Below are 18,573 nucleotides of genomic sequence, written 5' to 3'. Positions count from 1 at the left end.
TCTATCTTCCCTTTCTTAATAATTTTTTAGTCATTCTTCGCTGGCTTTTAAAAGCTTCCCAATCTTCTGTCCTCCCACTAGCTTTGGCCACTTTGTATGCCCTTGTTTTTAATTGGATACCGTCCTTTATTTATTTAATTAGCCACGGATGGTTATCTTTTCTCTTTCACCCTTTCCTCCTCACTGGAATATATTTTTCTTGAGAGTTGTGAAATATCTCCTTAAATGTACACCACTGTTCATCAACCGTCATACACTGTAATCTATTTTCCCAGTCCACTTTAGCCAACTTTTCCCTCATACCTTCATAGTCTCCTTTATTTAAGCTTAGTACACTGGTTAGAGATCCAACTTTCTCACCCTCCATCTGATTTTGAAATTCAATCATGCTATGATCACTCATTCCAAGGGGATCCTTTACTAGGAGATTGTTTATTAATCCTGTCTCATCACACAGGACCAGATCTAAGATGGCCTGCCCCCTGGTTGGTTCCGTTACATACTGCTCAAGGAACCCGTCCCTTATGCACTCTATAGACGCCTCCTCAAGGCTACCCTGACCAATTTGATTTGTCCAATCAATATGGAGGTTAAAATCACCCATGATTATTGCTGTTCCCTTTTTACAAGCCCCCACTATTTCCTGATTTATGCTCCAACCAACAGAGTTGCTACTGTTAGGGGACCTATAGACTTCACCCACCAGTGACTTTTTCCCCTTATTGTTCCTTATCTCCACCAAAACTGTTACAACATCTTTATCATTTGAGCCAATATCGTTTTTTACTATTGCAGTGATTCCATCCTTTACCAAGAGAGCTACCCCACCTCCTTTTCCTTTCTGTCTGTCCTTCCGGATTGTCAAGTACCCCTGAAAATTAAATTCCCAGTCCTGGTCACCTTGCAACCACGTCTCTATAATGGCTATCAGATCATACCATTTGTCTCAATTTGTGCTGTCAACTCGTCTATTTTGTTACAAATGCTATGTACATTTAGACAATGTGCCTTTAAGTTTTTCTTTTTACCCTTTTTTCCTACTTGTTTCCTCTCTCCTTCAAACTCACTTTCTTTATTTTTGCTTTCTAATTCCAGCTTTACTCCCCTCCCTACTGAATCTATTTTCAGGTTCTCATCCCCCTGCCAAGCTAGTTTAAACCCTCCCCAACAGCACAAGCAAACCCCACCCCCCACTCACCGCGAGGATATTGGTCCCGGCTCTGTTGAGGTGCAACCCGTCCAGCTTGTACAGGTCCCACTTCCCCCAGAAGCGGTTCCAATGCCTCAGGAAACTAAAGCCCTCCCACCTGCACCATCTCTCCAGCCACATATTCATCTGCTCTAATCTCCTATTTCTGTACTCACTAGCTCGTGGCACTGGGAGTAATCCGGAGATTACTACCTTTGAGGTCCTGCTTTTTAAACTCTCTCCTCGTTCCCTAAACTCTGCCTGCAGGACCTCATCTCTTTTCCTACCTATGTCATTGATACCAATGTGGACCACAACCTCTGGCTGTTCACACTCTCCCCCCAGAATGCCCTGCAGCCACTTAGTGACTTCCTTGACCAGGGAGGCAACATACCATGCTGGAATCACGTCTACGGCCGCAGAAACACGTGTCTGCTCCCCTGACTAATGAATCCCCTACCACTATAGCTCTTCCATTCTTCACCACCCCCCCCTCGCCGCCCTGTGCAGCTGAGCCACCCGTGGTGCCGTGGACTTGGCTCTGGCTGCACTCCCCAGAGTCACCATCGCCCCCACCAGTACTCAGAACAGAGTACCGGTTGGAGAGCGAGATGGACTCAGGGGACTGCTGCACTATCTGCCTAGTCCTTCTCTTCTGTCCAGGGGTCACCCAAACCCTATCTGCCTGCACACTCTTAAGCTGTGGGGTGACCGCCTCTAGAAAGGTGCTATCCACGTAGCTCTCAGTCTCGCGGATGCACCACAGTGATCGCAGCTACCGCTCAAGCTCCAAAACACGGAGCTCGAGTTGGTGCAGCTGGAGACACCTCCTCCCAATGTAGGAAATGCAGTCGTCAATTTGCTCACAGCAAGTTCCCTCAAGCAGCAATGAGATAATGACCAAGTAATCAGTTTTACTGATAAGACCATAAGAAATAGGATCAGGAGTAGGTCATTTGCCCCTCAATCCTGCTCCGCCATTCACTAAGATCATGGCTGATTTGATCTTGGCTTCAACTCCACTTCCCTGCCTGCTCCCCATAACCCTTGTCTCCCTTATCATTTAAAAATCTGTCTATTTCCACTTAAATATATTGGGCTAGAACCTCCACTTTTGTGCTTAACGCCTAAAAATGGGCGTTATTTCTGGTGTGGGCACTAAAAAAGGGATTTCAGATTGCCGGCTTCTCGCCCATTCTCAAAACATTTAGTTCACATTTTTGAAAATGGGCGTTACCATGAGCGATATCAAATGGGCAGTTGCGTTACATTTTTTTGACCTTCTGCCGTAAAGTGTGGCCATCCTTAGCAATGGCATGGCAACGCTCAATTCCCGCGATTCTGGAGGTCAAGGGTCACCATGACATGCGCAGAAGAGGAGACAGAGAGGGAGCTCAGAGGGACTGAAGGCGTGGCTGGGTGTGGTGTGGCTGCTTTGGGAGGAAGAAGGGAGACTTTTGTCATGTATGTATACTTGGGGTTACTAGCCACCAGGGGACTCCACTGTCAGAGGTCATTGGGCTGTACGCATGTGTGTGCGGGCCAGGTATATAAAGCAAGCCACCATGTAATGTGGGCACTTTGGGCCCGAATAAAGTTGAGCCAGGTTTGCACCTGAGTGAGTTTACAGTATTCAGTTTATCGAGTTATTACATACCATATATACTCGCGTATCATGCGACTTTTGAAGACCTAAATTGTAACCTAAATTTGGGGGGTCGCATGATACGCGAGATACAAAATTTGCGGGTGTGAAGTGCTGGCCAAGATTATGCTGTTAGGCTGTTAAGCAGACCGTATCCACGCTGAATCTCGGCAGGTATCTCCTGGGCTGGATTGCAGCCTCTATTGTCGCTTGTACTGTATCGGGGGGGATGAGAGAGAGTCGCGGAGGTCGGGGGGGGAGAGAGAGTCGCGGAGGTCGGGGGGGGGGGGGAGGAAAGAGACCGGACCGGATCCGGCCTGACCCCCGCTCTTCCTACCCCGGCGACCCGACCTCCGCTCCCCCAACTCCCCCCCCACCCGGCAACCCGACCTCCGCTTCCCCCCGGTGACCCAACCCGACCTCTTCTTCACCCCCCCCCACCCCCCCGGCGACCCGACCTCCGCCACCCACAACTCCCTCTGAAGTTTGCTGCATTATTAGAGGCTCCATCTATCTCAGCCCATGCTCCTTTTACCCGCAAACACAGTAGAAGCTGTGGCTGAACGACGCTAGTCAAGCCAGCTGGAACGATTGCTGTATTGGTGTTCGATTCGCGAACAGCTTTCACAGCAGAATCCACTTGATGTTTCATGTTAAGGTCTATATTCGATCTCAAAAAAGTGACTCGCATGATACATGAGATATATGGTAAAATCATGTTTTGGGGACGGAAATTTAGGGGTCGCATGATACGCGAGATCGCAGGATACGCGAGTATATACGGTACATAACATTTGGCGATGAGATAACTCGCATGCAAAATAAGCACCATTGAAATTCTGGAGAGATTCGTGGAGGGAGAGGACTGGTCGGATTTTATCGATCGGCTGGACTAGTACTTCATGGCCAACAAAATGGAGGAAGCAGTTAGGCACAGGGCAGTTTTCTTCACTGTTTGTGGTCCGAAAATCTATGGCCTCAAAAAGAATCTCCTCTCGCCTGCACGTCCAATGGACAAAGACTTTGAGGAATTGTGTGCTCTGGTACGTGACCATCTCAAGCCAAAAGAAGGCATCATCATCTCACACTATCAATTCTGCACGCATGTTCATTCTGAGGGCCAGTATGTGTCGGAATTAGTCGCCGACCTAAGACATCTTGCTGGGCCATGTAAGTTCGACAATGCGTTGGGAGACATGCTGCGAGATTTCTTCATAATAGGAATCAACCACGAGGTGATCCTCCGGAAGTTATTGGATGCAGAGACACTGGATTTGAGCAAGACCATCACAATGCCCAGGCATGCATGATGACGGATGATAATTTAAGGCAGATATCATCGAAGAGTCGGAGCTCCACGGCAAGTACTGTAAACAAGATTGTGTCACCGTATGGCAGAGCTGCTAATGGCAGGGCCTACTCGACTGCGTATGCGAAACTTGTAGCTGCTCAAAGTCCACCAACGGATACGAATCCAATTTCACCCTGTTGGTGTTGTGGGGCAACCATTGGCATCATCAGTGTCGTTTTAAACAGTACATCTGTAAAGGCTCTTCAGCGAATGCGTCCACAACTGAGCAAGCATGCTGCAACTCACCATGTGGATGATGACGACCAGTCCATCGTGGATCTGGATATGCAACCCGAGATACCAGAGGAGGAAGTGTATGGACTGTATTTGTTCCGAATAAAGAGCCAACCGATAATGGTAAATGTTAAACTAAATGGCGTGCCGGTATCGATGGAATTGGACACGGGTGCGAGTCAGTCGATAATGAGCTAAAGGACATTCGACAAGCTGTGGAACACTAAGACTGTGAAGCCTAAGCTGAGTCCAGTCAATACCAAAGAACTCATACCGGTGATTGGCAGTGCAGTAGTCAAGGTGTCATATGATGGTGTGATTCATGATCTACCATTATGTACCGTTTCAGGAAATGGCCCAATGCTATCCGGCAGGAATTGGCTCGAAATAATCAAATGAAATTGGAACAATATCAAAGCGTTGTCATCGATGGATGATACTTTGTGTGCTCAAGTGCTGAGCAAGATTCCCCTGCTGTTTGAACCGGGCATCAACAATTTCACGGGAGCCAAGGTGCAGATTCACCTGGAATCGGGTGCGAGACCCGTCCATCACAAAGCTCGGGCTGTTCCGTACATGATGAGGGAGAAGGTCGAAATTGAGCTGGACAGACTCCAACGTGAAGGGGTCATATCACCGGTCGAAGTTAACGAATGGGCCAGTCCCATTGTTCCTGTGTTGAAGAGCAGTGGCATTGTCAGGATTTGTGGAGACTACAAGGTTACGATCAACTGGTTTTCAAAACAGGATCAGTACCGGTTACCGAAGGCTGATGACCTGTTTGCAACGCTAACCAGTGGGAAGTCATTCACAAAATTGGATCTGATGTTGGCTTATATGACACAGGAGTTCGTCGACACGTCGAAGAAATTCACGTGCATCAACACTCATAAAAGACTGTTTATCTACATCAGGTGCCCTTTTGGAATTCACTCGGCTGCAGCCATATTTCAGAGTAACATAAAGAGTCTACTGAAGTCTGTACCTAGAACCGTCGTGTATCAAGATGACATTCTGGTCACAGGTCATGACACTGCTGAACATCTGAACAACCTTGAAGAGGTTCTACATCGTCTGGACAAAGTGAGACTCAGGCTGAAACATTCAAAGTGCGTCTTCATAGCACCAGAAGTCGAATTTCTAGGGAGGAAGATTGCTGCTGATGGCATCAGGCCTACGGACTCAAAAACCAAGGCCATCAAAAATGCACCCAGGCCTCAGAATGTGACGGAGCTGCATTCGTTCCTTGGTCTACTCAAATACTTCGGTAATTTCTTACCTAAATTGAGCACTTAATTAGAGCCACTGCACATGCTGCTCAGAAAAGGCGACAACTGGGTTTGGGGTGTGTCTCAAGATTGAGCTTTGCTCTAACAAGTTACTGGTACATTATGATCCGTGTAAGAGTCTAGTATTGGCCTGTGATGCTTCATCATATGCGGTTGCCTGAGTGCTCCAACAAGCTAATGAGTTGGGTAAACTACAACCTGTTGTGTATGCTTCAAAATGTTTGTCAAAGGTGGAAAGAGCTGATAGCATGGTAGAAAAAGAAGCTTTAGCCTGCATGTGTGGGGTTAAAAAGATGCATCAGTACATGACTGGTCTTCGTTTTGAACTCAAAACGCATCACAAGCCACTCATTTCATTGTTTTCAGAAAACAAAGGTATCAATACCAATGCATTGTCCCACATCAAGAGGTGGGCGCTGACATTATCTGCCTATGATTATGTCATTCACCATAGATCTGGCACCGAGAATTGTGCCGATGCACTGAGCCGTCTGCCTTTGCCCACACCGGAAGTGGAGACGCCACAACCTGCAGAGCTACTGTTAGTTATGGAAGCTTTTGAGAGTAAAGGAACCCCTGCCACTGCTCAACAAGTTAGGACCTGGACCAGACAGGACCCGATTTTATCGGTTGTAAAACATTGTGTCCTTAGTGGTGACTGGTCTGCTATATCTATGGAAATGTGTGATGAAACCAAACCTTACAACCGTTGCAAAGATGAACTATCCATTCAATCAGATTGTTTACTGTGGGGTAATCGTGTTGTTATGCCTAAGAAAGGCAGAGAGAAATTTGTACGTGATCTACACAGTACTCATCCCGGTATTGTCATGATGAAAGCCATCGCCAGATCTCATGTATGATGGCCTGGAATTGACTCTGATCTGGAATCATGTGTGCATCAGTGCAACACTTGCATGCAGCTAAGCAAAGTACCAGCGGCATCTCCGCTGAGTCTGTGGTCATGGCCATCTAAACCGTGGTCGAGGATCCATATCGACTTTGCGGGTCCTTTCCTGGGTAATATGTTTTTTGTTGTGGTGGATGTATATTCCAAGTGGATAGAGTGTATAATTATGTCATCCAGTACATCCACAGCTACCATTGAGAGCCTTCGTGTCATGTTTGCTACTCATGGTCAGCCTGGTGAGCGACAACGGATCTTGCTTCACGAGTCTGGAGTTTCAAGAGTTCATGAAACTCAATGGTATTAAACATGTGAGGTCAGCACCATTCTAACCTGCTTCTAATGGTCAAGCAGAGCATGCTGTCCAAACAATCAAGCAGAGTATGAAACGTTTAACTCAGGGTTCACCGCAGACTCGCTTGTCATGCATATTGCTTAGTTACAGGACAAGATCCCACACGCTTACCGGGGTCTCCCCTGCTGAACTACTGATGAAGTGAGGTCTCAAAACCAAGCTCTCTCTCGTCCATCCTGACTTGAATGATCGTGTTGAAAACAGACATCACAATCAGCAGTGGTATCATGATCGTGCTGCTGCGTCACGCGACATCTCTGTTAACGATCCTGTTTATGTGCTAAATTATGATCAAGGTCCCAAGTGGGTCGCCGATACTGTTGTGGCCAAGGAGAGTAACAGAGTGTTTATTGTCATGCTCAAGAATGGGCAAACATTAAGGAAACAGGTTGATCAGATAAAGCTGCGGCACTCGGATGAACTGGAACAAGTTGAGGAAGATACGATCAGTGACCAACCAACCTATATACATTCATCAGAGGGCTCCGCCGTCATCAAAGAATCTGGACTTTCAATCTCTGACATGGTCATTGCCACTCCCATCAGATCGGCTACCCAGCCTCCAGTCATAACTGACTCAGAACGCTCGCCCAGAACTGGAGTCGAACTGAGACGATCAATTCGTGAGCGGAAAACTCCGGACCGTCTTAAGTTGTAAAAAGACTGATACTAAGATCTAGAAGGGGGATGTTGTCATGTATGTATGCTTGGGGTTACGAGCCACCAGGGGACGCCACTGTCGGAGGTCATTGGGCTGTACGCACGTGTGCAGGCCAGGTATATAATGTAAGCCACCATGTAATGTGGGCACTTTGGGCCCGAATAAAGTTGAGCCAGGTTTGCACCTGAGTGAATTACAGTGTTCAGTCTATCCAGTTATTACATACATAACAACTTTAGAGCTTCACAGCAAGTAGGCAAACAAAAATGAGCTGTTACCAACCACATATTTGACCGAATTTGCCCTATAATGGAGAGGAGGAGGCATCACAGCACGCTGTGGAGACTGATGCTGGAGAGAGCAGTGAGGTGGGAGAGGAGCACATTGGAGGCCGCAAAAGAGCCAGGAGGTTCTTGGATGAGGCAAATGCCTCCTTCCTGCAGGAGGTCGAGTTACGCTGGGGTGATTTGACACAGGGAGACCGTGAGAAGCTCACCCCAAAGGCCTACCAAAGATATGGACCGAGATAGCAGAGGTGGTCTCGTCGGCGACCAACGAGGTGCTTGAGGGCAATCACTGCCCCAAACGATGGAACGACCTTGTGGGATCCGCAAGAGTATTACATTGATTTACATGTGCTTATGTATTTATATAATTTGATTTGTAACAGTCATGAGTGACTATCAGCAGATGTGAGGTCTTGCACTTTTACCGGGAATGTTTTACTCAAAGCCTGTGGTCACAGTGTACGTCTTTAAGTAAAGGATGATAATAATCATAATAATCATGATTACATCTGTCGGTTATGTGTTTTTTCAGTCTCTGTGACAGGAACTAGAAAAATGATATCCTGCAATGATCTCATGCCATGTTGTCCTGTCACCTTTTACAGAAGAAGCTATCGACGATGAGGTCCGTGCAGAGGCGAACAGGTGAGGGGCCACCAGTCCCCAGCGACATCACAGAGATAGAGGAGCGAGTGCTCGCACTCGTGAGGAAGCACCCCAGCACGGATGCATCTGCAGACCCTGAAGTGAAGCCACGTGAGTAAAGCTTACACTATTGCATCATGTAAAGTCTATAGATGACACACCCACTCATATCCGAACAACCATATATGCTAGATGATTTCTAAAAGTGTCATAGAAATACTGCTGATCTAATAAAAATCATTGCAATGCACAGTGTTGATGGTCATGAAAGGGGATGTCTGTGATGATTTTGATAGTGGTGGTGCTTTTGCCGTGCATATGCTGTGTGTAGCGCTGGACTCACCTTGTCACCCTAGTACCCCCTTCTCCTCTAATAACGTCATTTGTGTTTTGCAGCTCAACCAGCAGCACGGCCCGAGGTAAGACCACAGAAGCCATAAGGTGGGGACACGGGGCAGGAGTCATTGGACGATTCTACTACATCTGGTGCTGAGGAGCTCCGATTCTCGCCCGTCAATCCGCTGGACCTGCATCACCACGCTCCAGAAGCCATTCCACCCCAAGGCCATCTAGTGATCCTCCGGTCATTCCCGCCTCCACTCTGGAGGTAACGGCCCCAAGTACCTCTCCACAGGTACAGTTGTCTAGGAGGACTGTAGACATTGGTGACCAGCTCATTGAAGCATTGGGGGGGCATATCCCGACAGCTGGCCACCATGACCGAGTACATTCCGCGCATGGCGGAGTCCCTGGATGCAATAGCCAGGAACACTGATACCACAGCCCTCCCAGTGGTCCCGGAGCGCGGCACTCCACCCCTAGGTTCCGCACCACCACTGCGAACAACAGATGAGAACAAGGACCAAGATCCTGCTTCTGCATTAGAGAATGTTGCCCCCTTGGGATCCCCTGCTCCCATACCCGTCCAACCAACGCATCTGCCTTCATCCCCCCCAATGAGGCACCACCTGAGGAGCTCCTTGGCCAGGCACCATGGAGCAAGGAGGGGAAGGGGTAGAGGTGGGGAGAAGGAGTGGGGGGAAGCAAAGTGAGGTGCATGTGCGCAGGTGATGGCTGTGTTATATCTCCATCTGGGTGTATGCAATTTGTTGCGATGTATGGAGGCTGGGGACCACGCTCCTGCTTTGCCTTTGTATTCTGTGTTGTTGGACATGTTGAACATGTGATTTATGTCAATGGTGGAAAAAATGGGGTGTGGGAGGGGGTTGGGTGTTATTGGCTGTGATAGTTATGATTTCAGACCAATGTCGGTATTAACCTTGTTGCACATTGTCTTAGATAGCTGGACTGCTACTCACTGGTGATTCCTTACCATGAAAGGGTTAAATACAACTTAACATCGATCAACATAAACTTTAACTGGCACCAAGATGATGGGCACCATTGATGTCTGAGCTGCACACACACAGCAGTGTGTCAGTGTTGTCATCACATCAGCACTCTTTCAGGCAAATCTTTCAGATATCAGCTCCTCACGTAAGAGAGGGATTTAACAAATGCCAGCCACACCACTGGCGTTGGTTCTGGTTAGTTCCACTTTCTGTGGGTGATTTTTTGAGGAGCGATATTCTGGGCGATGTGTGCGAGGTGGTGAAATTGATGATTGGCCGCTAGTTTGGGTAAATATGCTCTTTACGACAAAAAACAGTGCGCGGGCATTCATATTGAATCTCCGCATTAATTCCATGTGGAAAGTAACACTGGCCGATATTATGGGTGTTGATTTCGCCCCAAAAAAGTGGGCGGGCGATAATATTTTTTCCCGGCGTTAAGCACCTGGGGAAAGTAACACTCAGCGATAAGTCTCCTAAAAAAGCCCGTCAGTTTCCATTTTGTACCAAAATGGGCGAGAAATGGACGTTATACATAATTTCAGCGGTAAAATGGGCGTTAAGTGGGCGTTAAGCATGCAAAAAAAGTGAAGGTTCTAGCCCATTCTCTCTCTCTTTCTCTGCCCAAGTCTCTCTCTCTCTGCCCCAGTCTCTTTCTCTCTGCCCCCAGGCTCTCTCTCTCCCCAGAATCTGTCTATCTCCACCTTAAATATATTCAATGATCCAGTCTCCACAACTGTCTGAGAAGAAATTCCTCCTCATTTCCGTTTTAAATGGGCGACCCCTTATTCTGAAACTATGGGCTAAATTTTACACTTTTGTGCTTATCGCCCAAAAATGGGCAAATTTCCGGCGTGGGTGGTAAAAATGGGTTTTCAGATCTCTGGCTTCTCGCCTATTCTCAAATCACCTAGTCTTCATTTTTGAAATTGGGCCTTACCGCGAGCGATATGAAATGGGCAGTAGCATTAAATCTCGCTGACCTTCTGCCGTAAAGTGTCGCCGTCCTTCGTAATGGCATGGTAACGCTCGATTCCAGTGATTCAGGTGGTCAAGGGTCATCATGACATGTGCAGAAGAGGATCCAGAGTGGGAGCTGAGAGGGACTGAAGGCGTGTGCGGCTGTGGTGTGTGCTTGTTTGGCTGCTGTGGGAGGCATGAGGGAGATTCAACAGTAGCAAAAAGCCTACTTGGAAGGAATGGTGGAGGCCCTGGAGCTGGTAGCCAGGAACACTGGTGGCAGAGGGCTCCCAGCGACCCCGGAGCACGGCACGGCATCCCAAGGTGCTGCATCCCCATTGCCAACCACACGAGAGCCAGGAGCAACATCTTGCTTCTGGCTCGAAGCACGTTCCCATCTCGGGACCGTCCTCTCCCGTATCCGGCCAAGCAGCGCTTCGGCCGTTATTCCCCACCCCCGCCCAATGAAGCATCGCCTGAGCAGCTCCTCGGCTAGGCGGCTTGGAGTCAGGAGGGGAAGGAGTAGAGTGGGGAGGAGAAGCTGGGGGGGGGGGGGTAGGGGTTAAAGGTTAGTTTTTACAGAAATACTTATGATTTAAGACAACTGTTCGGTTTAAATGTTTTTTATTTAACAAAACCTTGTTGCGCATTAGCTCAGATAGCTGCACCATTACACACTGGTGATTCCTTAACATGAAAGGGGATAATTACACTTAACTTCAAGCAACTTAAACTTTAACTGTCACCAAGGTGATGCGGACCACTGATGTATGAGCTGCACACCCAGCAGTGTGTCAGCTTTGTAAATACCACCAACGTTCTTTCAGGCAAAGCGCTCATTGATGAGCTCCTGACATAAGGCTCTTGCAGCTACCATGCCACCACAGGCCCTTTCACGTGGTCTACAGGTGGGACGGGGGCATGGCTTTAGCCTCAGCCTGATTGTGTGGGATGATGTCAGCATCTGCCTCCTCATCCTCCTCTTCCCCGCTCTGGTGAGGTGGACTGTCAGACTCATCAGGCAATTCTTGTCCCCTCCTGATAGCCAAGTTGTGCAGCATGGAGCACACCACCAAGAATTGAACTACCTGCTCAGGGTGCTATTGGAAGTCACCTCCTGAGTGGTCCAGGCATCTAAAGCGCTGCTTAAACACTCCAATGGTTTTCTCCACGAGATTGCAAGTGGCTCTGTGGCTCTCGTTGTATCGCCTCTTGGCTTCAGTATTGATGTCATGCAGGGATGTCATCAGCCAGGTGGCGAGGCCATATCCTTTGTCACCAAGCATCCAGCATTGACCTTGTGGCTGATTGTTAAACAAGTCAGATACAGTGCTCTCACGCAGGATGTGAGCATCATGGATGCTGCCCGGAAATTTAGCATTCACTGCCATTATAATTTGCTGGTGGTCGACAACAAGTTGGACATTCAGGGAGTGGAAGCCCTTGCGGTTCCTGAAAAGGTGCCCACATCGCGATGTGCGTACAGTATATTGCTCCCTGCACCTTGGGGAAGTTTGCAATTCTGTGACACCCTGGTCATAGGGAAGCTGATCAAGTCCCTCCTGTGTGCGTACAGGGCTTCAGTAACATGTCTAATGCAGTAATGTGTGGCATGCTGAGACAGACCGCAAATGTCGGCAGCTGAGGCCTGAAATGAACCCGACCCGTAGAACGACAGTGCCGCTGTGACTTTGACCTCGACGGACAGTGCAGTACTGATGGTGCTGGCAGGCTGCAGATCTCCCCTGATCAGCTGGCATACCTCAATGATAACCCTTTTGTGGAAGTGCAGTCTCCGAAGGCAGGTGGTGTCGGGCAAGTCGAGGTAAGACTGCTTCTCCCTGTACTTGCGGGGGGTGCAATGTCGAGTTCTCCTCATCAATCTGGCACGACAGACATTGGACACAGTGGAGCGTACCTTTTGTCATATCAAGTCTGCTGCAGGTAATTGGTCACCAAGAGAGGATGAGAAAGGACAGGCCCCATTGCAATAGCTCTCTGTTTTCCACCGATTGGTCACAAACAATGAATGTCCCTATGAAGACACCTATTCAATTCCAATCGGTCACAGTATGGTCAGGACTTTTGTACAGATGTTCACATCAACTCCAACAACCTCCAGAGTACATCCAAACTCCCCCAAGGTTGAAGCACAGCAGCCTTTTAAAGGATGCGACATGCGATGGCGTCCATCACGCTGTGATTAGTTTCAGTTAGTTCCACTTTTTCTGGACTTTTTTTGGGCAAGGGATATTGTGGATGATATGTGTGTGAGGTGGTGAAAGTGACCCTGGGCAATCTCATGGCCGCTAGTTTTGGCAAACGTGATCTTTACGACAAAAAAAAGTGGGCGGGTGGTATTATTGAATCTCGCCGTTAATTCCGCGTGGAAACTAACGCTAGGCGATATTATGGGCATTGATTTTGCACATTCTGATGATTCCGCCCAAAATAAGTGGGCGGGCGGTATTATTTTTCCCGGTGTTACGCACATGGGGAAAGTAACGCTCGACGATAAGTTTTCGAAAAATGCCCGTCAGGTTCCAATTTGTGGCTAAATGGGCGATATATTGGCATTACACATCATTTCAGCGGTAAAATGGACATTAAGTGAACGTTAACATAAAAACATAGAAAATAGGTGCAGGAGTAGGCCATTCGGCCCTTCGAGCCTGCACCTCCATTCAATATGATCATGGCTGATCATGCAACTTCAGTACCCCATTCCTGCTTTCTTTCCATACCCCTTGATCTCTTGAGCCGTAAGGGCCACATCTAACTCACTTTTGAATATATCTAAAGAACTGGCCTCAACAACTTTCTGTGGTAGAGAATTCCACAGGTTCACAATTCTCTGAGTGAAGAAGTTTTTCCTCATAAGAACATAAGAATTAAGAACAGGAGTAGGCCATCTAGCCCCTCGAGCCTGCTCCACCATTCAACAAGATCATGGCTGATCTGGCAGTGGAAACAGCTCCACTTATGCGCCCGCTCCCCATAACCCTTAATTCCCTTATTGGTTAAAATTCTATCTATCTGTGATTTTAAATACCTCAGCTAGCCTCAACTGCTTCCCTGGGCAAAGAATTCCACAGATTCACAACCCTTTGGGAGAAGAAATTCCTTCTCAACTCAATTTTAAATTGGCTTCCCCGTATTTTGAGGCTGTGCCCCCTAGTTCTAGTCTCCCCGACCAGTGGAAACAACCTCTCTGCCTCTATCTTGGCTATCCCTTTCATTATTTTAAATGTTTCTATAAGATCACCCCTCATCCTTCTGAACTCCACGAGTAAAGACCCAGTCTACTCAATCTATCATCATAAGGTAACCCCCTCATCTCCGGAATCAGCCTAGTGAATCGTCTCTGTACCCCCTCCAAAGCTAGTATATCCTTCCTTAAGTAAGGTGACCAAAACTGCACGCAGTACTCCAGGTGCGGCCTCACCAATACCCTGTACAGTTGCAGCAGGACCTCCCTGCTTTTGTACTCCATCCCTCTCGCAATGAAGGTCAACATTCCATTCGCCTTCCTGATTACCTGCTGCACCTGCAAACTAACTTTTTTTTGGGATTCATGCACAAGGACCCCCAGGTCCCTCTGCACTGCAGCATGTTGTAATTTCTCCCCATTCAAATAATATTCCCTTTTACTGTTTTTTTTTCCCAAGGTGGATGTCCTCACATTTTCCGACATTGTATTCCATCTGCCAAACCTTAGACCATTCGCTTAATCTATCTAAATCTCTTTGCAGCCTCTCTGTGTCCTCTACACAACCCGCTTTCCCACTGATCTTTGTGTCATCTGCAAATTTTGTTACACTACACTCTGTCCCCTCTTCCAGGTCATCTATGTATATTGTAAACAGTTGTGGTCCCAGCACTGATCTCTGTGGCACACCACTAACCACCGATTTCCAACCCGAAAAGGACCCATTTATCCCGACTCTCCGCTTTCTGTTAGCCAGCCAATTCTCGATCCATGCTAATACATTTCCTCTGACTCCGCGTACCTTTATCTTCTACAGTAACCTTTTGTGTGGCCCTTATCGAATGCCTTTTGGAAATCTAAACACACCACATCCATCGGTACACCTCTACCCACCATGCTCGTTATATCCTCAGAGAATTCCTCATCTCGGTCCTAAATGGCTTACCCCTTATCCTTAGAGTGTGACCCCTGGTTCTGGACTTCCCCAACATCAGGAACATTCTTCCTGCATCTAACCTGACCAGTCCCATCAGAATTTTATATGTTTCTATGAGATCCCCTCTCATCCTTCTAAACTCCAGTGAATGCAGGCCCAGTCGATCCAGTCTCTCCTCATATGTCAGTCCTGCCATCCCGGGAATCAGTCTGGTGAACCTTCGCTGCACTCCCTCAATAGCAAGAATGTCCTTCCTCAGAATAGGAGACCAAAACTGTTATATATGTGGACTTGTATTTATTCTGTACAGCCACCTGAGGGCTCATTTCCCGGAGTCCCAAGGGATCCCATAATCCCTTGGGAGCACAGGTATTTAAGAAGGCTTCACAGGTTGGAGAGGCACTCTGGAGGCCTGCAATAAAAGACTAAGGTCACACTTTACTTTGAGCTCACAGTGTTCAGTCTGACTCTTTCTCCATACACAACAACTGGCAACGAGATACAGATAGCGAAACCAAAGATGCAGAGAACAGTGGGCATTCTGGAAAAATTTTCGGAGGGAGATGATTGGGAAACTTTTGTGGAGCGACTCAACCAATACTTCGTGGCCAACGAGCTAGATGGGGAAGAGAGGGCTGCCAAACGTAGAGCGATCCTCCTCACCGTCTGTGGGGCACCAACGTATGGCCTCATGAAGAATCTTCTCACTCCAGTGAAACCCACGGAGAAATCGTAAGAGGATTTGTGCACACTGGTCCGAGAGCATTTGAACCCGAAGGAAAGCGTTCTGATAGCGAGGTACCGGTTCTACACCTACAAAAGGTCTGAAGGCCAGGAAGTGGCGAGTTATGTCGCCGAGCTGAGACGCCTTGCAGGACATTGCGAATTTGAAGGACATTTGGAGCACATGCTCAGAGACTTTTTCAGACTTGGCATTGGCCATGAAACCATACTTCGCAAGCTTTTGACTGTAGAGACCCCAACCTTGAGTAAGGCCATAGCGATAGCCCAGGCGTTTATTGCCACCAGTGACAATATTAAGCAAATCTCTCAGCACACAAGTGCTGCTACAGAACTGTGAAAAAAGTGATGTTTTTGAATTGTAATGTACAGGGCAGGTCATACCTGCAGTTACACGTCTGCAGATGACTCAGAGTCTACCATCAAAGGTGATGACTGCAAGACCATTAACACCTTGTTGGCGTTGCGGGGGTGATCATCGTTTCCATTCATGCCGATTCAAAGGATACGTTTGCAAGGGCTGTGGAACAATGGGACACCTCCAACGAGTGTGCAGGTGAGCTGCTAAGCCTGTTAAGCCTGCAAACCACCATGTTGCAGAGGATCACTACAAACCAGAGCCTCAGATAAAGGAGACAGAGGTATATGGGGTGCACACATTCACCACGAATTGTCCCCCGATAATGCTGAATGTTGAACTAAATGGAATCCCGGTGTCAATGGAGCTGGACACGGGCGCGAGCCAGTCCATCATGGGCAAAAAGACTTTCAAAAGGTTGTGATGCAACAAGGCCTCAAGGCCAGTCTTAACTCCAGTTCGCACGAGACTAAAAACTTACACTAAAGAACTGATTCCTGTACTTGGCAGTGCTACCATAAAGGTCTCCTACGATGGAGCAGTGCACAAGCTACCACTCTGGGTGGTACTGGGCAATGGTTCCACGCTGCTCAGCAGGAGCTGGCTGGGAAAGATACGCTGGAACTGGGACGACGTCCGAGCGCTATCGCCTGCTGATGACACTTCGTGTGCCCAGGTCTGAAACAAATTTCCTTCACTGTTCGAACCAGGCATCAGGAAATTCCAAGGGGCAAAAGTGCAGATCCACCTAATTCCGGGGGCGCGACCCATCCATCTGAAGGCGAGAGTAGTACAGTACATGATGAAAGAAAGGATAGATATCGAGCTAGACCGGCTGCAATGAGAGGGCATCATTTCCCCGATCGAGTTCAGTGAGTGGGCCAGTCCTATTTTCCCGGTCCTCAAGGGAGACGGCACCATCAGAATCTGTGGCGATTACAAAGTAACTATCAATCGTTTCTCCCTGCAGGACCAATACCCACTACCAAAAGCCGACGACCTCTTTGCAACGCTGGCGGGAGGAAAGACGTTCACGAAGCTGGATCTGACTTCGGCCTACATGACGCAGCAACTGGAGGAATCATCGAAGGCCCTCACCTGCATCAACACGCACAAAGGTCTTTTTGTTTATAACAGATGCCCACTTGGAATCCGATCAGCAACGGCGATATTCCAGAGAAACATGGAAAGTTTACTGAAGTCGGTCCCGCACACCGTGGTCTGCCAGGACGACATCTTGGTCACAGGTCGGAACGCAGTCGAGCATCTGCAGAACCTGGAGGAGGTTCTTAGTCGACTCAACTGCATGGGGCTCAGGTTAAAACGCTGGAAGTGCATTTTCCTGTCACCTGAAGTGGAGTTCCTGGGAAGGAGGACTGCGGCAGATGGCATCAGGCCCACCAACACGAAGATGGATGCAATCGAGAATGCACCGAGATCACAGAACGTGACGGAGCTGCGGTCGCTTCTGGGACTCTTGATCTACTTTGGTAACTTCTTACCGTGTCTCAGCACACTGCTAGAACCACTACATGTCTTACTATGAAAAGGGGGCGAGTGGGTTTGGGGCAAAAGCCAAGAAAATGCCTTTGTAAAAGCGAGAAAATTGTTATGCTCAAACAAATTGCTTGTGTTGTATGATCCATGTAAGCGTTTGGTACTAGCATGTGATGCGTTGTCATATGGCGTCGGGTGTGTATTGCAACAAGCTAATGATTTTGGGAAACTGCAACCGGTTACTTATGCATCCAGGAGTCTGTCTAAGGCTGAGAACGCCGACAGCATGATTGAAAAAGAAGCATTAGCGTGTGTCTATGGGGTAAAGAAAATGCATCAATACCTGTTTGGGCTAAAATTCGATTTGGAAACTGACCATAAGCCACTTATATCTCTGTTTTCCGAGAGTAAAGGGATAAATACCATCACATCCGTCCGCATCCTGAGATGTGCGCTCACGTTGTCCGCATACAACTACGCCATCCGCCACAGGCCAGGTACAGAAAACTGCGCCGATGCTCTCAGCAGGCTGCCATTGCCCACCACGGGGGTGGAAATGGCGCAGCCCGCAGATCTAGCCACGGTTATGGAAGCATTTGAGAGTGAGCAATCACCCTTCACTGCCCAGCAGGTCAAAACCTGGACAAGCCAGGACCCCTTATTATCTCTAGTCAAAAGCTGTGTGCTTCACGGGAGCTGGTCCAGTGTCCCAGTGGAAATGCAGGAAGAGATAAAGCAGTTCCAGCGGCGCAAAGATGAAATGTCTATACAGACAGACTGCCTTCTGTGGGGCAATTGAGTAGTGGTTGCGAAGTAGGGCAGAGACACCTTCATCAATGACCTCCACTGTACCCACCCAGGCATCGTAATGATGAAAGCGATAGCCAGATTCCACGTGTGGTGGCCCAGCATCGATGCGGACTTAGAGTCCTGCGTTCACAGATGTAATATATGCTT

At 48.1% G+C, this 18,573-nt stretch overlaps 1 protein-coding gene across 2 annotated transcripts in view; it reads left to right on the top strand.

The window, feature by feature from the left end:
* LOC139273502 (coiled-coil domain-containing protein 127-like) overlaps nucleotides 1-18,573 on the top strand; it is a 105,709-nt gene that overhangs the window by 78,881 nt on the left and 8,255 nt on the right. The window contains exons 4-5 of one of the 2 annotated variants that reach the window (XR_011595174.1): nucleotides 8,524-8,674; nucleotides 8,960-8,982. The gene's annotated coding sequence lies outside the window, so the exon portion shown is untranslated. Of the gene's footprint in view, nucleotides 1-8,523; nucleotides 8,675-8,959; nucleotides 9,198-18,573 lie in introns of both variants that reach the window. The other variant, XR_011595164.1, reaches the window with a different exon arrangement.

The sequence above is a fragment of the Pristiophorus japonicus genome, chromosome 1, assembly GCF_044704955.1.
Source record: "Pristiophorus japonicus isolate sPriJap1 chromosome 1, sPriJap1.hap1, whole genome shotgun sequence".
Classification (NCBI taxonomy): domain Eukaryota; kingdom Metazoa; phylum Chordata; class Chondrichthyes; family Pristiophoridae; genus Pristiophorus; species Pristiophorus japonicus.
Note: the sequence above shows the minus strand (reverse complement) of the source record. Positions and strands in the feature narration are given on the sequence as shown.